A 25606-nucleotide genomic window follows, 5' to 3' on the forward strand; every position below is an offset into this window, starting at 1 on the left:
AGCAGCACGTGAGAATGATGTAGCCTGAGTGGAATGGCTCCCACAGGAACACAGCGAACGCATGCGGGGATGGGGAGAGTTAAGAGGCCGTGATCATTTCCAGCTGAAGAACTCCTAAATCAGAGGTCTCAACTTTTTCCAGTTTGATAACTTATAAACATGAAAAGCATTTCAGGGACATAATATGACAATGGGTGTTCATTTAATGTCAGTTTCGAGTGAAATATATAAAGCAAGAAGCCACAATACATTTAGTAGGTTAGGTTGTGTCCTTCTCAGGATATTGCACCCAGAGGCACCCAATGTCTGTGTGCCCTTTCTTGATCATTTTAATTGTGACACCTGGTCAACATGTTGTCTGATTTCTCGACTGTAGAGAGAGAGGCCTGATTTTTAAAACCAGGATTTGTCAGAGTGCAAAGCACTGCCACTTGCTGCCTCCTGTTGCCTTTGTTTCATCTGCCCTCATTGAGAACCTTAGTGGAACCATTATTTGCTGACTCTGAAGATAGTTTTCTTTCTTGTAAGACCAAGGTCTGGGCAAGGGAGGTTACCATCAAAGGATTTCTACAGCTTCTGAGTTGTTTTCAAATCCTAACAATTGGCCTCTCACTATTCAATTAAATAACTCTTAGGAGAAAACAATTCAATCGATTTTCCAAACCTCTTCCTTCTCTGGCTCACATTACTTTTAGGGTATCTCACCTTTTCTGTAAAAAGAATATCTGCTCTATCTGTTCAGACCTGGGCTGATTTGTTGCCAAGTAGCAGACAAATTGCTCTGTTCTCAGGAGCAGCTTTGGGAGGAGGGAGCCTAGGGTGTGATGGCAGTCAGAGGGATTTATACAATGGTTGGCTCCTCTTCCAGATCACTGGAATCCCAGGGGCCTTAACAACTTGGTTATAGTCCACCCTGACAGTGCTAAAGGTCACATCTCCAGTATCTTTCACTTAATCTTTCCCGAAGGATTTTCCCTGTCCCAGAAAGTAGTTGAGAAGACAGTCAACTTTAGGCAAGCATTGCAGGTGGGTCTCTTGGCTCATGTGAAATCTTGATGTAACAGATTTAAGTAAACAACTGATCTTAAAACTAGTTCTGTTGGTGCTGAGTCAAAATTTATCCCTGGCCTCAAAGACCCTTAGATGAGTAAAGCCAGACTCCTCACCTTTAATTACCTTTTGTTGGTTTATCTGCAGTTACTCCCTCTGTCACCTCAGGTCTGCACAAAGCTCCCAGGAGACAATGATGGGCATTGTTGGTGTGCATAGTGCTGGTGAAACAGAGGGTGAAGAAAAGCAAACTTGTGGTCTATGCGTTTCACTGCAGGATACAAATCATGCAGCAGAATCTGGCAACTATTATGAGGCTGAAATAAGAACATATAGTCACAGAACAAAGCAACCAAATTATGTGTTTAACATAATAATAATTATAAAAGCTTTATAGGCATCATTTTGAACTATCTGCTGCCATGAGTCCTGAGGGTTTCCTTCAACTACAGGGAACACTGAAAAATGAACAGTGACAGGAAGCTGGGGTGGAGAGTGGGCTCAGCCATTAGTTTTCTTTTGTGTGTGAGCAATTGTTGTAAAGTTTAAATGCAACACTCAGTGTATCATTTGTCATCACAAATTACCCCTTGGATAGTTTACTACGAGTGCCAGCTTCTTTGGGGTACCTTCTGGAGTTTACAAGTGGTTCCATCAAACAATGATTATTATTCTTCAAGAAATTACCCAGAGTGGCTTGTTACATGACAGACATGTGGTTTTAGTTTTGTTGTAAATGCAGAACAAAGAATCTGAAAGTGTTTCTTTTCATTTTCTGAGCTGTATGGCTCTGAGGAAACATCAGATAGTTCATTATTCAAATGAGAATATTTTCTTGCCTTTCATTTTCGGTTTTATTTCTGCATATCCATGACATTTCTGCAAGCAAGCTGCCTCCTCTAGGAGCACCATCTGCTTTTCTTTTCAACTGTGACACCATCTGAGAGAACACCTTCTCACTCACAGAAATACATGTGGGGTGAGGGGAATGGTGTTGTTAATTACATATATGATTATGTATGACAATAGACATATATATTGGTACATATATCTGGGGGTGTGTATGCATTTTTGTTTGATTGTTTTAATACTAGAGCATAGATGTACAATTAAGTAATTGGATCTCAGTAGGACAATTAAGCAAAAATCTCCTACTCAACTATCTCCCATGTCTCAAATCCCATCTCAGTGCAATAGGATATAAATTCCACAAGCATGGGATTTTTCCCTGTCCATTGGTGTATTCCTGGCATCTAGAAGAGTGTCTGGTATTTAATAGGTGCTAAATTAATAGTTGTTGAAAGAAGTGGTACGAATAACAGTGTTCCTCCTGAGTAATTTTTGTATGCTCAGCATGTAACAGTCAGAAATTATTCTTTCTGGCTGTGGATGTTCCACGCCATCTACACCCAGTGTGGTTGTGATCCTCTTTTGCCTTGTGTTAACACAGACTGTGCTAGGGTGATGGTCTTGAATGGGGATGCCTTCTCTGACTTGTGTTACATTTTCTTATTAGATGACAAAGCAAAGATGCCTTGAGACCATCTCCTATGAGTTGTTTGGCTGCCCTGTCAACTCTCTAGAGTCACCTAAATTATGACCAGTTAGTGTCCAGCTTGAGCCTCGACCTTAGAACTTTTGCTACATGAATATATGGATAGTTGAAGAAATTGGAAACTATATCTATTAAAATGACTAATACTAAAATGCTACCATAACTCAGGAAATCTGTGAAAAATACCCTCCCAGGTACAAGTTAAAATAGTGCAGCATAACTTGCCATGAACCAACAGCTGTCAGACTGGCCTGAGGTCCTACAACTGCGACTGGATTATCTCATTTCAGCAGAGATTTCAGAAAGAGGCAGGAGCCAGATCAGCTCGTCTTCGGGTTTCCATAGTGGAAAGGATGGATGTTCACATATTGGACCTTTTCGACCAACTCATAGAAGAACTGAAAGCAGCAGGCTCTTTGATTGTTCTTGACAAAGATACGTAAAATACAAAGGAAGAGATTGAGATCATCCAAGATATCATTCAAGTCTAATAGGTAACTGACATGAGAGCTAGATACATGTGATAACATTTTTTAGGAGCTGTTCTAATCCGAAATTTTATGTGATTCCCCATTCTTATAGAATGGAATCCAGAATTATAAGCAAGGTTTGCAAAAATCTGACCCAAACCTACTTTATTAGATTAAAGTCTCTTTGCCCACCCATATCCACTATCCCCAGCTTGGTATCCCTACAATGTTGCTTTGAGTGGAATGCCCTCATCTCTAGTGGTTAAAGTTCTAGCAAAGGGGCCGATGAGTTCCTCTTTGGACATATTAAATTTGAGGTATTGATGATACAACCGAGGGGAATTGTGTAGTAAGGAGTTGGAGAGGTAGCTTGGAGCTGAAGAGGGAGGTCTGGTTGGAGACTGAGGCTGGAGAGGCTTTCACGTCTTTGATGCATGTGAAGGAATGGGGTGAATGAGGTCATATATGGTGAGTATGTAGAGCAAGAAGAGATAAAGACACTGATTTTATGGGATAGGTGGAGAAATTAGTACCCATGAGGAGACCATGAGACAATAATCAGAATAGGAAGAAAACTAAGAAAAATGGTGTTATGAATAATTAAGCTAATATTTACTGAATGTCATCTATGTGGGGGAGCTCTTTTTAAGCACTGTGTGTAACTTAATGCAACTAATACAACAACTTATAAAGAAAGTTCTATTATCTCCATTTTTAAGGTGGGGACACTGAAGCACAGAGAGGTCAAGTAACTTGCCTAAGAGTACAAGCTAGTAAATAGTGGGGTTGGGATTAAACTCACTTGATTCCATACTCGATACCCTTGTCTCTTCTGTAATACCTCCCCAAAGTAAAAAGAAAAGGTCACACAACAAATCAGACCAAACCAAGCTGCCGAGGAAGGTGACAACTTAAAAGATAAAAATTCAGGAGAGGTCTTTTGCAAGTAAATGGATAAGAAAGAGGAAGTTTTGCTCTTATGGACTGGAGCCTAGGATGTCCAAAATAGCAAGCTAATAACATTAATAATAATCACAAGATAACTCTGAAAACTATCGTGGGAGATTAGGCCAAATGTGGAGGTGGACTAAACAAGAGAAGGGACTTTCCATAGAGTTTGTGAAAAAACAATCTGGTCGTGTGCAGGTTTGATTCTTCCCATTGGAGTGAAACCCCTCTACAAGGGTTTTCTTTTGTGGCTTCATTTTCTAGCTTGGAAATAGTTCCTTCTGGAGAGAATGAAGCCAGGTCACTACTGAATTTGCATTCAAAGATGCAATGAACAGGTGAGAAAAAAGGGTTTTGCCTTTGGACCACATGACAATGTGTGGAAAGGAGTTTGGTCCAGTGAATTTGAATTTTTCATCCATTATCGTCATTCATATGGTGGAGTGTTTTCCGTTAAACACACCTTTATGGACTGTCTTCTCTAATGATGTAGCCAAAGTTGCTCAAAATCAATGATTCTCTTCAACTGAATGTTTGTGAGAATTTCTTATGCCTTCCGATTTTATCAGTATGCCAACTCATAAGCAGCCCACAAGCAGCCCACAAATTACCCAGGACACAAATCTGTCCAAAAAATCTCTGCCCTTTCTTCCTTCTAAACAGCAAGAGTTCTGGCAAGGATCACATATGTGGTTAGTGATATGTTAAGTCCCCCGTTGCTTTATGCTTCACAGGCTCTGTAACCCCTATCAGATCAAAACACACATGGTGTGGAAGAGGATGAAGTGTGGAATGCTGCCATAATCAGCCTTGGACAACTGGAGAGGAAGGAACTGAAAAAATTATCAACAAAAATAAATAAGGGTCTCTCCGTGTGACATACCGTGTTCGACAGGGTGGGTAATACAAAGAAGCTGAGCATAGAGTTCCTGTTCTTAGGGATCTCTCAATCTAAGATGTTTCTGGAGACAGTAGAAATGCAGAGTCATCGGTATTTTGAACAAATATGTACTAAAAGACCAAGGACTCAGCACTAAGAATCCTAAATTAAGAAGTGGCATCTTCTCACTACACTCAGCTGGTATGGGACAAAATTTACTGGGACACATAAGAAATCTGGAAGAAAACAAATAACTGATATTTGATGAGTACATACAAAGTGACAGGCACTAAATGCTTTATTGTATTAACTGGTTTAATCCTCACAATAGCCTTATGAACTAGTACTATTGCTATTTCCATTTCACAGATCTGGAAACTGAGGCATCAAGGTTAAACAATGTGACCAAAATCATAAAGCTAATAAGCAGTAGAGATGGGATTATCCTCTGGTATATCTGGGCACGCCTAGACCCCAAATGAGTCATCAATAGTTCTGCAGTGAGGAGGAACCGGAGATTAGAATAAGCACTCACTGTAGAGCCTGACAATTTTATTCAAATAAATGCATCTGTAATACTCAAATACATAAAGAAAGATTCTTTGTGATTCCTGAATAAGGAGGCCAGATAATTTGTACAGACACTCCTCTAGAGATGAACAACTAGGGTTCCAAAAGATCTTTTCCCTTTTATTCTTGCATGCAAAGTACCATTAGATAAATGAGCACTGTCCTTTTGCTCTGATGCATAGTTACTTTGCATCTTTGAAAGCTTATACACTGAAAATTTTTTAAGTAGCAAATTTTTGACCTAGGAGACTTCAGAGTCAAGAAGCATCAAATGGAAAAGAAAGGGAAGGCTGTGTTTACATAAGTGAGTGGAGTATTCCCATTTCCAAATGGAAATTTTGTTTAGGTGAGGGGGCACGAGTAGACCAATCAAGATATATTGTTCAAGAACTAGTTATCCATCCAAGCACTGTTTTAGATGCTGTGGGGGGGAAATGCCATCATCCTGCCTTCGTGTAGTCTCCATTATTATTGGAGAAAGAAAACTAAAGCGCTCAAAATGATTAGCAAGAAGTGCTGACCACAAGTCTGAAAGTTCAGGAAGAGTGTGAGAATAAACACCTTCCTGACTTGAGTTTCCTGACAAAGCAGGGCTGATTACTTGAGCTTGGGAACGCCCCTCAATAGCCTGAAGACGGACTTTTGGGACCTTGCCTGAAGAGCCTTGTGGAGAAAATCAAGCTCTGGGCCAGATGGCTTCTTTTTAACCCCCTTCACTGACTGCCTCCCCTACATACATAGAAGGCAAATGGCTCTGTGGCCTACTTGGTTAAATGCTGCGTCAGGCGGACAGGCCCCTGGGAACTGTGTGCAACATTTTATTGCCTTTCAAGGCAGTTGTTTCTCATTGTATAGATGTGCCTGAGTGGATAAATAATCTAAAGTTCCAATGCCAAAGGCTAATTTGCCCTGGCTTGGGAAATATCTGTTTTTTTGAACCCCTAAGCTGCATGAATTATATTGATAGGTTTGCATGTTTCTGGCTGACCACCAAGGGCCCCCGTTCCAGGAGGATGGGAAAGTTGCCGGATGAAGTTTTCTCACAGAATTTACTACTGACTGTAAAGTGAAATGGCTGCAACGAATACTCATCTTTCCTGGTGCAATATTAATTGGGTTGACAATACGTGTAATTACCATGATGGCAGAGGAGCCCTGTGATGTTGAGTGAAGAACGAGCTTCTTTGGTGATTTGCAGAGAGCCTCAAAAAAGGTCATTTTCCAAAAGACTCGACCACCACTGAACTCATTTGAGTAGAGGTACATTTTGCTTTGCTTGGACTTACACGGCTTTCAACATGCAGTGCTTTCACGGCTTGGAAATAGGAACTTTTGGAAAGTGAATGCTTGCTGGTTAAGGGGATTTTAATCTCTCAAATGCTGTTACTAAAGTTCAAAGCATATAAGTCTTTATCAATGGGCTGCAAACCACTGTAATGCAACACTTATCCAATTTGCAAGGATATTAGTTAAAAAAATTTTTTTTCTCTCAAGGGAAAAAAAAAAAGCTTCACGGAGAGACCCTACCCAGGAGTAAATTATAAAGGTCTCCCACGAACATCAGAACTACATAAACTTAAGTGTAATTACCACCTTGGTAAGAAAAGAGAGTCTTAATTTTTTACCTTTACTCCAAATGACTATCCACTCCTAGAAGTTCATGAAAGGTCGTTGGCAGAATCTAACCTCTACTTTGTGCAAAACTACCAAAGCTGAATTATACATATTTTTAAGAGCCTGCTGAATGCCGTGCAAAGGCTTCTTTACAAATGCTGACTCCCAGTCCAATCATCAGTGAAACCTCAAGTCAGTGTCAAATGCTTGTAAATAATATTGAGGTCCCTCAGCTAGATGCCTTTTACTCAAGATAGGATTCATTATTTCCCCTCTGATTCTTCATACCTAGGGGGGAGCTAAAGGAAAATCTGATGTTTCAAAAAATAAGCTTTGAAAAGTTCTTTGGCTCTTCCAAAAGCTGATGAACTAGATTCTTTCTGTGAGTATGATCCCTCATGAGAGAATATTACATATTTGAAATCCCTGTTAACTTATTCAGAATCCTGTGGTGTCATTTGGTAAGTTATGGGCTTTCAGGGACTCTTGGTATACCTTTTCTTTTATGTGGATTAATAGGAAATGGTAATATTGCTCAAGGCAGTGGGAGAGAGCTGAATGTTGTTGAACAGCAAAGACAAAACTGTGAAACAGGAATTTGCTTATAAGACCCTTTCTGAGACTCCCCTTTCTTCATCTAGCCCTCTTGCTAGCGAGTAATTCAATACCTTCTAGGAATATTCATATGTTAAAGAAGCATGTTTGTATGTATCCATCTTTGTACTTCCACTTGCTTAGCATGACTTTTGCTTGTTAGTTGAAAGTACTCAAAGAGACAAGGATTATAATTCAATTTATTTAATCCTCAGGGCCAGATCTCTATGTAGAGCCATGTGGGGACCTTTCTGATGGGCTTTAAATTACACTGGTTAGGCAACTTCTACTTCTCTTATGATGAGTCTGATGTGATCTGAGATATTGCTGGGTTGAGTAGCATAGCAGGGTCTCCTCCTTAAGGAGATTCTTTGATGAGGGATAAGCAGATAGTTTGTGTAAAGGGAGTATCAGGCTCATCTTCACAGTAGGAAATGAGCGTATATTTCAAAGCTTATGCTATATGCCTGGTAATATAAACCACTAAGAAATGCCTGTCCTCCACATTTTGGATAAATGGTGGATCTGGGTCAATAGGAAATGGTTTTGTTCGTTTTTTCTCCTCTATTCTATAATATAGCACTTGGAAGTGTTAACGTGATTTTCTTAAATTTTCTATTTTAATGCTAGGAAACAATTTCTTCCCTGGAAGCATGTAGCTCAATATTTTTTAAAAGCCTAAAGAAAGAATGTGCAAAGGCTTTTCAAAGAGGTTTTTGTCTTAGCTAAGGCAACAACGATGAGAGTAATATTCATGATCATTATCTATTTCATTTGTATAGGATTTTATACATAAAGCACTTCCATGTACATTATCTCATTTTTTAATATAACCAAAACCTTGCATAATAGGGAATTAGCTGTTGCTTATGTCAAGGCATCCTGTTGGTTTTTAGAAGCTGTGGGCCAGATGTTTTGAATGGTGTAGAGAGTGTTTCTTGACAGAGCACTGAAAGGTCCAATCTTTCATGTAGACTCAAATGGTAAGACAATGAGAAGAAAGTGTACCATAGCTTTCTTTGCTGAATAAAGGTTCTAGGCAGGGTCAGGACCAACAGAGGCATGAAATCCTGCTTTGGGTTCACAATACCTTTGTCCATGAATGGCAGGGATCCAGTGGAAGTGACAGCCTAGAAACCTACATGAGGTGGGTATTGAGGCCACACTCAAGAGAAGCAGTAAGTAGTACAGAATCTCCTCTACTTAGGAGCTTCCCACTTATGAACGCCCATGAATTGATGAACAAAGCTGCTTGCAAAATAAAAGCACTTCCACTCTGTTCTATCACCAACAGCTTCATTCATTGATTCATTCATCATCCTTTTCACACATAATTATTGTACCAGGCACTCTGCTTGGTGTTGGAGACACACAGTGAACAAGACAGCAAGTCCCTGCACTCCTGCAGCTTGTATGTTGTAGACAAAGAACAGGGAAACAGAAAAGAAATTAATTACAGATTGTGGTAAGTGATATGGAGGAAATAAACAGGGCATGAGATAGAGGGAAACTTTAAACCTATTTTTGAAAACATGGATTCCAAGAACAAGTTCTATTAAGGAAGTCTTAAAGATTGTCTTATGGAAAAGAAAATATAACACCTCTTTGACAAAGTCTGGACTTACTTCTTCAAAAGTGTCATAGATAGCAAGATAAAACTCTCATGTAAAATAAATGGTTAGAGGAGAAACAATAAACATGGAAGTAAATGTATTTTTAGAGTACATTAAATCAAATAAGATATCCTCTTGCAGAAGAAACCAGGTGCATCTGTGTTAGAAGCTTGCTCTGGCTGGTAGCTCTTCTCTTTAAACAGCTTCTTTAATTTTTGAGAAAGAATAATTGCTGCTACAGATTATCTCATAAGGTTTTGTTAGATAATCCTGCACCACTTTTCAAATATTTTAAACAGGCCTGTACTGGCTTGAAATATCCTATATTTTGATCTTTGTTCTTCTTTGTTTTATTTATTTTTTTAAGTCTCAGAGAAATGCTCTCTAACCGCTGGATGTTCTCACAGAGCACATGATGATTCAATGCAAATTTTTCTAAGCTTTATCTGCAATCCATTTATTACAAGGCTGAAGCTAGAGCAAATCTCTCTTCTCTACACCAACCAATTAGCCCACCTACATGGTTGACAGGAGGGGACACCTAGGATTATTGACACATTTCTTGCTTAATCAAACGAATCTGAATCTTAATGTGTAAAAAGAACAGAGATACAAAAATTTTGGAAGGCTATTGGACGCATTAGGGAAGAGGTGACTCTTCAAAGGAAAATCAGGATGACATTGGCAGAAGAAAGAGAAATAGATGCTGGTCAAGCAAAAACAACGGGGTCGGGAATACTCAGCTTACATGTTGCAAATCTCTTCTCCTGTGCTCGTAGCAGACATTGCTAATTGAAAACAGAATTCTTGTCTGCTGAGTTTGGAGGTGGCCTTAGAATCTTTTTCAACACATTACAGTCAGCCTCTGCCACTTGATCAGAGATGTCATATGGGGTCAAACCTATTTGCCATCATAGGCTTAAAGGGTATTGGTCACCCAGATATTTTCATTTTAACAGTCTTCAAAGTCTTGGTGTGCAGCAGCAATATAGGAATTGGGGGCACCAATTTAGGAAACATGAAGGGTGATCTTTTTAGGACAAGAAGTATCTTCTCTCTTTGCTCCTCAAATCTGGGTCATCACCTTGTGCCAGAGCTGGGTATGGCAGTCCTGTGTTAGCCCATACTATCACCTGTAGGCAGGTGTGTGAAGAGCACAGATTCTCCTTGCTCTGTCCCAAGAATACAGAAATGTCATGTGATTTCCATCTGGGAAGAATTTGCTGGCATTTAAAGGAATAGCAGGTAGAAGACTTATAGGACAGTAAAATTCTCTCTGGGGCTGGGGCACATTCAGTCTGTTATCCTGCTGCACCAGGAAAGAAGGCCCAGTATCTTATCATGTTCTAGAGCTTTTTAAACTCTTCGGTCCATGGTTTAGTTTTGGCAACCTTCCAGTGATGGGATTCATAGGTATTATTTATCAAATCATTACTTATTAGCTGACATTCTTTCAATTTAATAGGCATTTTAAATTTCTTACTGTGTACCTTGAATGTATTGCTGGAAACTTTGAAATAATATTTTCAGTGTCTTCTTTTTTCTTCACAGAATAGGAGCAAGATATACGTAGCTGGCAGTTATTTTATCTTTGAAGAAGTTCAACTTATTATTATTTTTAAATTAATTTCTTATATTTCTTTATTAATTTATTTAATTATTTACTGACATACAAAAGCTGCACATAACTACTTAACAGGTTTGGAGATAAGTATCTGCTGTGAAGCCATAAGCACAATCTATGCCCTAAACCTATCCACCACCTCCAGAAGTTTCCTCCCTCCTTCTTATTTATTATGATTACTATTATCATTTGTGATAAGAACACTTGACATAAGATCTAACCTCTTAGCAAATTGTTAAGTATACAGTACAATATTGTTACCTATAGGTACTATGCTATACAGTAGATCTCTAGGACTTATTCATCTTATATAACCAAAATCAAATATATTATTTTTAAGCTCTTCTGTAAATATCTAAACGGAAGGAAATTACAAAAAAAAAAATCTAAAGACCAATATAGTTTTATTATCTTGTGAGATTTTTATTGTTGACCTTTAAATCAAGGATTGATGTCTCTATATTAGATGCTAACGGTATTAATTCTCTAGATCTGGTTCCATATTGGTGATATCAAACCAAACATAGAAATACTACATTTGTGAAGCAGTTTTCACCCAAGCAGTCCCAGGAGTATTTGGGACCAGGCAGAATAAGGAAAGGTTAAAGGTTACATTTTAGGGGCTGAAGATGAGCCTGTTAGTCACTGATTCAGAGTTCAGTCAAATCAATTCAAGGTATTTATAGAGGTTTATTAGTGACCCTAATGGGTACATTTTCTTTGCTTGCAGGATAATTGGAGTATAATCGTGTAAGTAAAGGCAATTGTAGAAGGCATCTTTTTGCTAAATATCAGTCATTCCCCTTGCTGATGGTTAACACTGCACCAATATACAAGAGAAAACAATATTGGCTTGTGTTTTCCTCCTTTCTACTTAGGGTTAAATAAACCTAAGAATCTCTAGTATTGTGAAGGGGAAGACACCTAAATTGGTTTATTTTCAAGTAAAGGGCTAGTGAGGCTGCTCTTGAAATTTTGCCTAGGAGGAGACACAAATTTCTATTATCCTTCTGTTTCCAATTGTGTGTACTATAATTTTATTTTCTGCAACTCTGACTGAGGACTCTATATTTTCCTCATTGAATTTGTTCAACTTCTTTCCAAGAAAATTATGCCATTAATTTAATTACCAAGCTTTTTATTTATTTAACTTATAAAAATTTAACTTATAAAAAAAGTATGTTGGGAATTGCTTAACAGTGTATTATTTCTGTTAACATAAGAAAAACAACCACTCTTGCTCATAAATATAACTAGGAAAGAGAGAAGACCGCTGGGATTCATCATATACAGCATATAGTCAAGCTATTGTAAAAGCAGTCATTTATTACATGTGACCATATTTACATTTTGTATATTTGTGTTGTCCAGAAGGATTTTGTTGCAAAAGAATGGTAAAGGAGGCCAATAACCATTAATATAACTAGATAAGTTTCTTGTAGAAAGGCAGAGAAGGCCACAGGAATATTATATGCTAAATTTTCTAGGAGTTGTGCATAGCTGTGGATAACTGGATTTCAGCCAATTTTTGACAGTATAGGAATAATCTGATATATACCAAAGGAACTCTGGAAAAGTTAAGATGCACTTTTCCTTAGAGACATGGCTGCATAAAGCTGGGCTGCTGATTATAGTGTGGAAAACAGTGTACTGCTTTTTGCAGTTCTTTGAGTTCAGAAGGATCCCCCATTCCCAGCTTTGCACCCCAACAATAAGCATATCGGCTCCCAGAATTGGGTTAAAAATAAGGCCTTTGTGCTGTAACTTGGCTCCTACAGTTGTTGGAGAGGAAAGAGAAAATAGTTGATTCTAGTCTGTAACAGGGTTCAAACATTTTTTAGGCTTACCATTGTTTTTGTTTTCCAATGGAATTTGGTTTGACTCTGCCCATACTTCTCTTATCTCTTATTTCTGCTAGCCTCAGCTTGCTTTCTACACACACCCCTCTCAAAAGATGTTGGGGCAAAGCTGACATGTATTTATGGGATAAATACATTGACCATATCTGTGTCTACACATGCAATGTGAAGTGTTAACCCAATTATTCAGACTCCTTATGACAAATCACGGTGTTAAAATAACGTGATTGATAACTTAATTTACTTGTATGTGTGAATTTAAGGGTCCAAATAAAATTGTTGGCTGAAAAAATTATCAGAACAATTGTCAGTAAGACAACAGGGTTTGTTAAGTGTCCCCCAAAGTTCATACACTAGACCCACAGATGCTGGAGGCTAGGGTCAAGAGCATAAAGGGTAGGATGATTAAATAAGCTTAGAGAATGTTGCACACGCCTGTATATAAGCAAAACGGCCATGATAAGTCTTGCGCTAAGTAAACGTATTTGATTTTCTTTGATGTAACCATCCTTAAATTTGACAAAGGAACTTTTTTTTTCACGTAAAAACTGCAAACATTCTGAAGAGCTAGCATTTTGCAAATATACTTTGAGAAATGCTAATCTGGACAAACCTTTCATTTTGCAGATGATGAACTGAGTCCTTAGAGATTAAATTGCACGCCCAAGATCCCACAGTTGTTTAGTGGTTTAGCTGGGCCTAAAATCTAGGGTTCGTGGTGTTCTAAGCTTCAGTACACTATAGCCAACTTATTCCGTTTATCTATAGTGCCCCAATTCAGCAGATAATTTTGCACCATTCACTTCTCTTTTTTTTAAAGCTTTTTAAAAATTGAGGTATAATTGACGTGAGGTAAATTTCACTATTTTAGTGTACGGTTCCATGAATTTTGAAAAACCACCACCACAATCAACTGTTCCATCTATTTCTTAAAAAATTAAATGTAAAAGTCTTAAAATGTGTGCTAGAATGCATTAAAATAATTTCAATAGAAATATATTCAAATGAGTTTAAAATCTGCTTAAGATGAGAATCCCAGTCAGTCTCAATCAACGCAGCTGACTGTGTAGACTTCAAGAATGACAGTAGGTACAAGAGTTATATTGGGAAAAAGAAATGACAAGCCAAACAGTCCGAGATGAGGCTAGACTGCAAGAGGAACACGCAGCCTAAGGAACTGCCAGCTGGGACTCTCTCGTCTAACTGACTGTCTGTGCCTAAACAGCGAAAGGGGATGAAAGCAGCAGCAAGAAATAATCTTGAGAATTCCTGGGGGAATTCCTGAGAAGTCCTGGGGAAGAAGCCCCCAAAGAGCTCTGAGTTCAGGCATGGCCATTTCTCGTTAGAAACACAATTCTTTCAACCGACTCCATGCCTTCTCCCTTTAGTTTTCCTTTCTCCACACTACCATTGTTCTTTTCAATTTCCATTCCTGGACTGGACCAGAAGGTCCCCTCTCTTTTTCCTTTTTCTGCCTCTCTGTGATACATATTATTCAGTGGTGAGCTAAAATCATCATGTTTTAGTTAAATACCAGTCATTGGAAGCCCTTTGGAATCATTCAGTTTTGAGAACGGAACTCCTAATTTCAGTTTCGTATCCTAAGTACATTTATGCTATTTGATTATAGTTTCCAAGTGAATTCTATCTTTAAAATACCAGGCCCAGTTATGTTTCTGAGGCAAAATGGGCTCTGATGCAAACCAGCAGATCTCACTTGTGTGAACTTTATTCCTTTTGTCCAGATTTTCTTTGCTCTTCTTGACCATTTCCAACAGAGGAATCGGGTAAGAGAGCATACCTCACAGGGGACTTTCCTTTATAGATGCCACCCCCTGAGCGGAACACATCCTGTTTGCTCTAACTTTGGCCTGGCCTGTTTGTTTCACAAAACAACCAGCCTTAACCATGCGGGATAGAAACAAGAGATAGACACTCCTCAGGAGGGGAGAGCAGGCCTGCGGTGCAGGTACGTCTCGCCCAACTTGAACATGAAAAGGACTTGGTAAGAAAGAAAACATGAAGCCCCAGAAAAGAACAACAATCGCCATGTGGGGGCAAAATGAAAGTGGGCTGTGTGCACTGACTCTCTATAGGGATTACACGGGGGAGAGAGGAGGCTGTGGGCCTCTTCCGGAAGGTCAGATGTCTCAGCAAAGAAAGTGCAACCCTAGTGCAAACTGGCTGTTCCCCATGTGCTGCTGGGCGCCGACTCCCGGCTCTCTGCTGCACCTGGGGGCCACATGGAAACCAAATGCAGAATGATGGCTGAGAATGCAACCACCACTCACTGTCTGCAGGAAAATATCGTCCTTGAATGGCAAGTATGATAGAGCTCTTTAGATCAGCAGGATGATCCAGTCACCCAATGGGACACTCTATTCTAAGGAGTTCTTGCTACAGGTCAGATACTGTCAGGGGATTTATTTGCTTTACTTCACTAAATATTCATAACAACTCTATGAAGTAAAGACTGGAATGTTGGAATGTTGAAAACTGAAGTTCAGAGAGGTTAAGTAACTTTCTTAAGCTCCGAATTTAGTAAGTGACAAAGATGAAACTTGAACCCAAGTCTGGTTGACTCCAAATCATGTGCGCTCAACCTCTTTACTGTATTGCAGGCTAATGAGGCAAAAGGAAACAACTTTTGCACTGCATTTTTTTTAAAGTCATATAAATCCAGAGGGGAGCACTTCTTTTGGCTACTTAAAAGATGTTGGACAACTTATTCTTGCCATCAGGATGGTAGATGCTTTAGATTGACTGTTTAGCACAAGCCAAGTCTCACTGTTTTTACAGAACACACTGATGTTGGTATATGCATATATTTTACTCCCAGGATGATAATGATTAATCTTTTTGTGGTTAGGCAGCTAAATTAGCTAACCAATCCATAAGAAAGAGTAAACTTGAAAAGTTTATGTGGAAAACTCACCGTTGACTCCTTTCCCAAAAGTCAAGGAAAGGAATTCTGAATTACCCTGTTAGTTTCTTCAATTCATTAATGAATCCCTTATGTAGACAAAACTTCAGTAAAAAGTCATGAAGAAAGCATCCAGTGTTGCATCAAGTATACCATGTTAGACAAAGAGCTATCAGTTAGTCCAATGCCATGCAGGAAACCACCAGAGGATTTAACACTCTTTCAGTTCAGTCAACAGAAGCTTTCTGCATTCTTAATCTTCTCTTGGGCATCATGGGCCATTGGCATATTTGTTTTCAACATTTCATGTAGGAAGCAGAGTTCTAATTTCTCTGCTAACCAGTGCTATTTTGTAAGGGAGATATTAGCACATCACAGTAATAACCCAAAACCCGTGACAACCACAGGAACATCAGGTCTCTTTCTGCCTCACATGCTTGCCAGGCAACTGAAAGAATGCCTGAAAAGATATTTGGATGGTAATAAAAGACAGACTCTTCCCTCAGATATATTTTTGAGGGAAGTTATAGATGCTATTATTTACCATATCCTATAGACTATGGTGAAATAGACATGACAGTCGTATTTGGAATGAGCACAAAGCTTTGTTTGTGTGCCATACATATGGAAATAAGATGAATTTCCAAGAAGTCCTCAGGACAGGGCATTGATTCATTTTTATTTTACTTTCTTTCTCTCAATATAATATGGGTACATCCATACCACATGGAAAGTAAACTTACAGTTACAAACATTCAAACATATTCACTGAGATGGAAAGTTTATAGTGTCACTGTTGGTGTTATGACTTAGAGCCCCTATTGACTTGTGGGTCTTGATGCATATGGTGGCCTGGCTAAAAATCCAGATTTGTTAGTGGCTGCCAGAATAGTCTTTGATACTATTGTTATGAAAGGAATAAGAAAAATTAGACCAATCTACCTATTTCCAATAGATTTTTATGTGAATCAAATGAGACAATTTATGTAAAAGTACTTTGAAAACTATAGGACATTTTATAAAGAAGAGTTTACTTACTCAACATAGATGAATCTTAGAAGTATAACGTGAAGTGAAAAAGTAAATAACAGAGGACTTTATACAGTACCATGCCATTTTGATAAAGCTCAAAACAAGCAAGACTAAACAATTTATTGTTTGGGTTACCTATATATGTAATAAAGCTATATATAGAAAGGAAGGGAATGATGAGCACAAAATTCAGTGTAGCTGTTACTGCTTCTCCAGGGGAGATAGGAAGGTGAGATGTTAGTAATACACAAGCAGACTCACATTCTGGTTTTTGAGTGAGCGGTAGTTTTGTGGGTATTCATTATATTATTATGCCTTAAAATTTAAAGAAATATTACCTATATGTTAAAGTTATCCAAATCTATTAAAAAAGATAACGAAGGTTTATTCCAGGTGGTGCTACATAATAATAAGAAAATTCAAATCCAAATTTTGTCTCTGAATCATTAATGATATTTTTAGGTTCTTGTACTTTTAAGATTGCTTCCTTCTCACATTCCCTTCTTTCCTCCTCTTCTCGTTTCTGCTTGCTCTCCCTCCACAGACTTGTACTGAATACATAGAAGCACCAGAAGCAGTGTCACACAGTACAAACCAGCACAACAACAGAGGAGACTTTGGAGCCAGGTTCCATTACTTGTTGTCTAGCGACCTTGAGCAAGGTCACTAAACATCTTTGTGCCTTGGTTTCTTCATACTTAAAATGGCGATAAAAACCAAACTTATTTCACTGGGCTATCGTGGAGATTAAATGAGTTAATGTTTGTAAAGTGCTACATAGCGGTAGTGTTGTTTGTGCTGGCCATTGAGGTATAGCAGTGAGAGAGGCATGGTTCCAGTCTTGGTCAGCTTACTTGGTCAGTTCTTCAGAAACAAAAATTGGATACTAAATGCACCATAACATTACATTAATAACAGAGCTTGAACAAACAAACAAAAATTCTTCTGTAAACATATTTTGAGAAAGAAGAAATGCCTTGGGCCTGTTATCAGGATTGGCTTAGCCTCCTGAAGATGGAAGAACCATGTTCCTCCACCCAGCCCCTAAAGCAATCTTATGTATTCCCTCTTCCATGCAGAGACAACTGCAAGACCTCACAGATGATATGGTGCCCTGTGAGATAAAACTATCAGACTGCTCATTAATTAATTTGATGAACTATTGACAAAATATTAGACCAATGAAAGTTTACAGACAGAGACAAAGAGCAGCTGAACATATGCAGTGATTTTCTTGTTATTCCAAGAACTGTTACAAATTGTTACCCCTAGGACTAGATTGCAGACTCTGTAGACCCAAGAAAAACCCAAGAAGAAATCTAAGATTTCAGTCAAATTAATTGCAACCAGGGGATGAGATATTGTCTGCAGGAATTAATTATTCACATATTTTTCATAGTCTCAGGGGATAAATATGCATTTTATGTTCAGTTTGGTAAAAATACTTTTTGTTTTTTGTGTTCTTTTTTTTGGAGAAAATCCTGTAATTATTGACTGACGCCTTAACTCTCAGGATTTCATGAAAAATTATGATTTTTTGGATTAATTTCAGATATTGTTGTTTAGTATGAGATTTTATGTTGCTTTATTTTCTTAGAGACATCCAAGTTATGATGAAGTTGTTACAAGATGATAAAACAGCTAGCAAAGAACTATGGCAATTGCAATAACCAGAAGTCATAAGAACAAATATGCAAACATGTGGTTTAGGGTAGAAACCAGATGAAAAGGTTATTAGGAATGTCAAGCTAGAAGTCAGAGAAAGAAAATTAAGAAAGGAATGAGAACAGAACAAGAAAGATAAAATGGAAGGCAAAACTAGAGAGCAACTTGGGGCCGGCCCTGTGGCTTGGTGGTTAAGTGCGTGCGCTGCAATGCTGGTGGCCGGGGTTCGGATCCCGGGTGCGCATTGAGGCACCACTTCTCCGTCCATCCTGGGGCTGAGTCCCACATACAGCAACTAGAAGGATGTGCAGCTATGACATACAACTATCTACTGGGGCTTTGGGGGGAAAAAATAAAATAAATAAAATCTTAAAAAAAAAAAAAAAAAACTAGAGAGCAACTAAAAGATATTAAAGAGTTCATGTATCTATTCCATTCCACTCCCCCTATAGAAAGGAGATCTGATAAAGGGCAATGGAGGAGAGTGGAAAAGATTGTCTTTGCTTTGGCTTAAGCACAGCTTTAGTCTTGCAAACTCTGCCTCCTTGTATAATTGAGGCCATTTTTCTAGTGTGTTCCAGTTTAGGAAAAAGACAGAGTATAGAATCCAATGATTTCTTCCAAAGCTGAATGATTTCCTGTTTTGTTCTGATTGCATTATTGTCTGAACAGGAGAGCACTGGGATAATGTCCCTAATAAGTCACAAACACATCTGCATAGGGTCTTGCTTCTGAAGATCATCTACATTTTCAACACTACAGAAATGACATCTACGCCAAGCCGCACACCCTGGGTGATTCTGCCTTCTCATCACTCACTCAAATAGAGAGCTAGATCTTTCTTGTTTTAACAACCTGAAATTGAGGAGGCGGGGATTCTAGAGATTTTTGACTAAGCTTTCTTTCAGAGATTCTACCAAGCATATTTGTAGTCTTTCTATTGCTTCCTTAACAAGACACAAACAATAGCCCCCTCAGGGGCTGAGAGTTTGCTGTACTGAGAGGCTAGACTTCTGTCTCCATTTACCACTGCTTCTTATTGCTGCACCCCAAAGATGCTGCTGACAGGCTTTGGCTGTGCAACAGAAGGCATCTTTGCGGAGTCACGCATATGGGATAGTTCTATAGCACGTTTCACACATCGCTCTCCATGAGAATGAACACGCTACGTGCCAACTGCTGACGTTACAGTATGGCCACAGTATTAAAAGACACTTTCTCAGAATTGAAGCCTTGTCATTGGGCTTCCTTTCTAGGACAACACTAATAGCAAAAAAGACAGACAGAAAGTAAGATGGAAAAGGAGGAAAAGAAAAAAAAACAACCTCTGAGCATTTAAAATATCTTTCTCATTTGGAGAGAAACCGTTGTGAGCGACAAGGAGTGGATTGTTCTGCAGCTCTGTATCGCCGTCAGTATTTGGAAAGAGTCATCACTAACATGTCTGTTTGCTACAGGCTGATTTCAAATGTAATGTAAAAAAAGAAGCAAATGTCTCATTTGGGATCTTTAAAATGTATTACAAATGAACATTTGTATATACGAGGCATCTAATAATGCAGTGTGACCCTACAAAGTCAAGCTAGCACTAAAAACAGTTTTATATTACAAGTGGAAACTATGATTTTCAAAAGTCAAGGGAAGGAACAAACAGCTAATCTTCATGGAGTACACTAAAAATAGAAGCTAGGATAATGAGATACATTTTTTCCCCTTTTAACAGCGGTTAAAGCGAAGCCTGTGCTAAGAGGCCAGTTGGGTGTCATAACACCCATTTAACACCAGAGAGGTTCCAAGTCTCGATTCCCTGGACTGATCTTTGTGTTAACATCGGCTTACATTATTAATTTATTCTAAGGCAATTTTGAAACAGGTTCAACATTCCATTCTTGCATTATTGACACAGAACACATCACCATTTTTATCTTAGAATGATGAACTATTTTTTAAACATGCTGGCAACTATGGCAAATAATACAGCAAAACACAAAGTAGCCACCGTCCAATGAATTTTAACAATTTTCTATATTTGCTTCAGTTTTATTTTTGTTTCAGAGATAAAATATTACTTATATATTGTCTCCCAGAGGTTTCTCCTAGATCTTACACCATTTCCTTCCTTCCCAGAGGTAACTACTCTCCTGAATTGGGAGTTTATCACAACTACATATATTTTATAATTATTATGTAATTATGTATTTACAAATACTACACAAGTTTAATTTTTATTTTTTTTAAGCTTTATATAAGCTTACGTGTAAATTATATTACACCTATTATTCTAGAACTAACTTTCTTTCAACCCAAAATTATGGCTTTGGGATTTAGTCCTGATGATGAGTGAAGCGCTCGTTCATTTCTTTTAATTTTTGTGGAGTATCTCTTGTTTACATGGATTCATTTATCCTCTTTCTTGTTAGCGGACATTTAGGTTATTTCTTTTGTGGCAAGGAGTAACAGTAATCTTGTCTGTGTAGTCTTGTGTACAGATGAGATGTTCCTCTGGAGTATCCAACTAGACATGGACTTGTTGTGTCACGGAGTATCCTGTCTTCACATTTACCAGATGTTGCCAAATTGTTCTCTAAAGTAGAGGGACCAGTTGACACTCCCAGTGTTTTACAACCCTGCAAAACTGGATATTGCTTAACTTTAATTTTTCAAGTGTTCTATTTTTTTAGCCTTTCTATTATGCAAAAATTTAAACATATTAAAAAAGTAGATACTATAATAAACCTTGATGTACTTATCACACAGCTTCAACAATTATCAACTTAGGGTCAATCCTGTTTCAGGCACACATCCACCCCCTACACACCTACTCCGTTATCACCATTAGATATTTTGAAGCAAATCATTGACAGCACATTATTTCACCTGTAAGATTTTCAGTCTGTGTCTCTAAAATATGAGGATTCTTTAAAAATAACTACAAAATCATCATACTTAAAAAATTAACAGTAATTTCTTACTATCATTACATATGTAGTCAGTGCTCAAATTTTCCCAATTGTATTATATATCTTTAGTTTGTTTATTTGTATCGGGATCCAAATAAGATCTAAATATTGCAATTATTTGAAATGTGATGTCTCTTTTAATTTATATGTCACCTCTCTCCTATTTATTTTCTTACTTTTGCAATTTGTTTTTTTAAGAAACAGGGTTGTTTGGGGCCGGCCCTGGGGCATAGCGGTTAAATGTGGGCGCTCCGCTGCTGACAGCCCGGGTTCGGATCCCTGGCGCGCACCGATGCACCACTTGTCAGGCCATGCTGTGGCGGCGTCCCACATAACGCGGAGGAAGATTGGCGTGGATGTTAGCCCAGGACCAGTCTTCCTCAGCAAAAAGAGAGGATTGGCATGGATGTTAGCTCAGGGCTCATCTTCCTCACAAAAAAAAAAAAAAGAAAAGAAAAGAAACAGGGTTGTTTGTCTTATCGAGTTTCCTATAGTTTGGATTTTGCTGAATGTATCCTAGGCGTCATTTAACAATTTCCTCTTCATATTATATATCCTATATATTGGCAGTTAGGGCCAAAATCTTGATCAGATTAATTGTTTTTGGTAATAACACTTCCTGTGTGCTGGTGTGTATACTTCAGGTTCAATTTGGGGGCAATAATATTTCACATGTGGCAGTGTGTACTGCATAAACTATCTTTTCTTATTTTCTGTCTTCTTGACGCTTTGGCATTTGTGGCTTTCCTGACTGTGGAGACACTGCCCCTCCCAGGGTTAGCCAGTCCTTAGAGACAGCAAAGGACTTTCTTATGTACATACACTAGCCAGTCCAGAGCCCATATCTAGAACTACCTCCTCTATCTGACTCTTACATTCCAGGAGGCAAGAAACTTCTGCCCTAACCACCCAGGGCCAGGTACCAGACAACTAGAGACCACCCCCAGAGCCCAGAGCCTGCCGCTATTATTCTAATTAGCCAATCCTAAATGGTTTCTCCTGCTTTACCTTGCCTTTCCCCCAGAAAACACAATAAAAGCTGTGGGTCATGCTTTCCCCTTGCCCCTTCTGCCTCCTGACTATATCAGGTGCTTCCCAATGTGACCCTGAGTGGCGTGGCATGCCCCCTCCTCCTGGGAAATGTAAGTCATAAAAATCTTCTTCCAATGGCATTACCTCTCTGTGCCTTCACTCAGTCACCTCTATACATGTTTTAAAATTCCAAGGGTACATTTTGAGACATGTACTATTAGAAAGCAAGCAATGTCTTTTTTTGCTTTTGGTGATGTTAATAATCATCGCCTAGATTAATAATTTCACTAAGGGTTGCAAAATGGTGATATTCTAATTCTGTCATTCCTTCTTCATTTATTAGCTGAAAACCTTTTATGAAAAGCAATTCTTGGGCCAGCTCCATGGTGTAGTGGTTAAGTTCGGCACACTCTGCTTTGGTGGCCTGGGTTTGCGGGTTTGGATCCCGGGCACGGACCTACACCACTCGTCAGCCATGCTGTGGTGGTGACCCACATACAAATAGAGGAGGATTGTCACAGATGTTAGCTCAGGGCTGGTCTTCCTCAAACAAAATGAGTTGATTCTCCAGCATCCCCTAAAAATGATGAAGATGGTCTGTTATGTTGATTACTGTTGTGTAGTATCATTGTGATCTCAAGGACATATATATGTTTACCTCAATCATTTTTATTGTTATTCTTATTGATACTCAGTTTATCTTTGGCCTGTGGGAGCCTCTTTAAATTGGCTTCCAAGTCCTTTTGTCATGACCTTAGTAGTTTTGAGAGCTTCCTTGCTTTTGGGATGACAAGATATTTCAGACCATCTTATAAATTTATTACCTCAAACCTGGAATCAGCTATTTCTCTAAGGAGCTCTGGCTCATTTTAGTAGGAAGTGATATTTAGAGACCATGATATGGAGACTAGGGATGCATATCATCAGTTTATGTATTGTCTTTCATCCTTGTTTTAATACCTTATCATTTTACAGAGTGGCAGGATGGATTAAAAGCAAGACCCAACAATATGCTGCCTCCAGGAAATACATCTCAGCTCTAAAGACAAGCACAGGCTCAGAGTGAAAGGATGGAAGACAATACTCTAAGCTAATGGCAAACAAAAGAAAGCAGGAGTTACCATACTCATATCAGACAAAGTAGACTTCAAGATAAAACAGGTTAAGAGAGACAAACAAGGGAAATATATAATGATAAAAGGGACACTCAACCAAGAAGACTTATCAGTTATAAATATACATGCACCCAACACAGGAGCACCAAAGTACATAAAGCAACTATTAACAAACCTAAAAGGAGACATTAACAACAACACAATAATCGTAGGGGATCTTAGTACCCCACTTACATCAATGGATAGATCATCTAGACAAAAAGTCAATAAAGAAACAGTGGACTTAAATGAAAAACTGGATGAGATGGACCTAATAGACATATACAGAGTACTCCATACAAAAACAGCTGACTACACATTCTTCTCAAGTGCACATGGAACATTCTCAAGGATAGACCATATGTTGGGAAACAAAGCAAGCCTCAATAAATTTAAGAAGATTGAAATCATAACAAGCATCTTTTCAGATCATAATGCTATGAAACTGGAAATCAACCACGAAAAAAAAAACTGGGAAAGTAACAAAAATGTGGAGATTAAACAACATGCTGCTGAACAACCAATGGATCATTGATGAACTTAAAGGAGAAATCAAAAAATATCTGGAAACAAATGAAAATGAAAATACGCCATACTAAATCATATGGGATGCAACAAAAGCGGTCCTGAGAGGGAAACTCATAGCGATACAAGCCCACCTTAACAAACAAGAAAAAGCCCAAATAAGCAACCTTAAATTACACCTAACAGAATTAGAAAAAGAAGAACAAGCAAAGGCCAAAGTCAGCAGAAGGAGAGAAAAAATAAAAATCAGAGCAGAAGTGAATGAAATTGAGACCAAAAAAACAGTAGAAAGGATTAATGAAACAAAGAGTTGGTTCTTTGAGAAGATAAACAAAATTGACAAACCCTTAGCCAGACTTACCAAGAAAAAAAGAGAAAAGCCTTGAGTAAATAAAATTAGAACTGAAAGAGGAGAAATTACAATGGACATCATGGAAATACAAAGGATTATAAGAGAATACTATGAGAAATTATATGCCAACAAATTGGACAATCTAGAAGAAATGGATAAATTCTTAGACTCATACAACCTCCCAAAACTGAACCAAGAAGAAATGGAGAATCTGAATAGACCAATCACAAGTAAAGAGATTGAAATAGTAATCAAAAACCTTCCCAAAAATAAAAGTCCAGGACCAGATGGCTTCTCCGGTGAATTTTACCAAACATTCAAAGAAGATTTAATACCCATCCTTCTCAAAATATTCCAAAAAATAGAGGAAGATGGAACACTTCCTAATTCATTCTATGAGGCCAACATCACCCTGATACAAAAGCCAGAAAAAGACAATACAAAGAAGGAAAATTACAGGCCAATATCGCTGATGATCATAGATGCAAAAATCCTCAACAAAATATTGGCAAACCGAATACAGCAATACATTAAAAAGATCATACACCATGATCAAGTGGGATTTATACCAGGGACGCAGGGATGGTTCTACATCTGCAAATCAATCAACGTGATACACCACATCAACAAAACAAAGAATAAAAACCACATGGTCGTCTCAATAGACGCACAGAAGGCATTTGACAAGATACAATATCCATTTATGATAAAAACTCTCAACAAAATGGGTATAGAAGGAAAGTACCTCAACATAATAAAGGCTGTTTATGACAAACCCATAGCCAATATCATACCTAATGGGGCAAAACTGAAAGCCATTCCTCTGAGAACAGGAACAAGGCAGGGCTGCCCACTCTCACCACTCTTATTCAACATAGTATTGGAGGTTTTGGCCAGAGCAATTAGGCAAGAAAAAGGAATAAAAGGAATCCAAATAGGCAACGAAGAAGTGAAACTCTCACTATTTGCAGATGACATGATTTTATATATAGAAAACCCTAAAGAATCCATTGGAAAACTATTAGAAATAATCAACAGCTACAGCAAAGTTGCAGGGTACAAAATCAATCTACAAAATCAGTTGCATTTCTGTATGCTAATAATGAACTAACAGAAAGAGAGCTCAAAAAGATAATACCATTTACAATTGCATCAAAAGGAATAAAATATCTAGGAATAAATCTTA

Source organism: Ceratotherium simum, chromosome 4 (genome assembly GCF_057802395.1).
Source record: "Ceratotherium simum simum isolate JZ-2026a chromosome 4, ASM5780239v1, whole genome shotgun sequence".
Lineage (NCBI taxonomy): Eukaryota > Metazoa > Chordata > Mammalia > Perissodactyla > Rhinocerotidae > Ceratotherium > Ceratotherium simum.